This window comes from Salvelinus sp. IW2-2015, unplaced genomic scaffold, assembly GCF_002910315.2.
Source record: "Salvelinus sp. IW2-2015 unplaced genomic scaffold, ASM291031v2 Un_scaffold2929, whole genome shotgun sequence".
In the NCBI taxonomy this organism is placed as follows: domain Eukaryota; kingdom Metazoa; phylum Chordata; class Actinopteri; order Salmoniformes; family Salmonidae; genus Salvelinus; species Salvelinus sp. IW2-2015.
Window position 1 is genome coordinate 46,584 of NW_019944225.1, and position 1,288 is coordinate 47,871.

Sequence of the window (1,288 nt, forward strand, 5' to 3'; positions counted from 1 at the left end):
CGTTTTTGACTGCACTGGGCCTTTATGATCAGTTGTATGTGTACGTATCACAACATGATATTACAGTTATATTACAGTTATATTACAGTGATATTACAGTGATATTACAGTGATGTTACAGTGATGTTACAGTGATATTACAGTGATAATACAGTGATATTACAGTTATATTACAGTTATATTACAGTTATATTACAGTTATATTACAGTGATGTTACAGTGATGTTACAGTGATGTTACAGTGATATTACAGTGATGTTACAGGTGATATTACAGGTGATGTTACAGGTGATGTTACAGTGATGTTGTACAGTGATCATTACAGTGATGTTACACGTGGATGTTACAGTGATGTTACAGTGGATTGTTACAGTGATTATTAGGGTGATGTTACAGGTGTGTTACAGTGATGTTACAGTGATATTACAGTGATGTTACAGTGATGTTACAGTGATATTACAGTGATGTTACAGTTGTCTCTCTCCTATCTTCCTCCCCTCTTCTCCTCCTCTCCTCCTCTCCTCCTCTCCTCTCCTCCTCTCATCTCTCTCTCCTCTCCTCCTCCTCTCTCCTCCTCTCCTCCTTCCTCCTCTCATCCTCTCCTCTTCACTCCTATCATTCAGTTTACTAGTAAAGAAAACAGTTAATCCACAGAGATCCTTTTCACTGTCTCTCTCTCCACGTTCCCACTGTTTTTCCTGCTGTCTGACGGAATGGGTTTAGTCTACACATACACAGGCAGACAGATGGACATACACATTCTGTATGAGGGAGCATACACATACGTAAACACTTCTGCCATTTCAAGTAGACACTTTGCTCTGTGTGTAATGAAGCACATAACTCTAACGTTGTTTCTTACTTTGTCTGTATTGTCAATGCTTCTTGAAGGGAAGCGACATTGGTAAGCTCCTCTGGATTCTTTCTTCGGCTCACCCCCCCCCCCCTCTCCTCTCCCCTGTGACTATTCCCACGGACGTTGCTGTAAATCAGAATGTTGTCTCAGTCAACTTACCTGGTGATAAATTGACTGAGACAACAAAGAGTTAAATAAAATTTGTTTTAATAATAATGTATCCAACATGGGGATTGTCATGCACATTGAGCCTTCGTCATCTATTTGACTGGCGTGGCCATCAGTAGTAGGCAGCTAAATGTCTGATGTGTATCCAACAGGAGACAGAGTTTCCCCTCCCAGCGTATCTCTCTTATGTTGGGTTGTCACTAGATACCACAGCCACCGAAGTCCAGATACCACAGCCACCAAGTCAGATACGACGCTAACAGC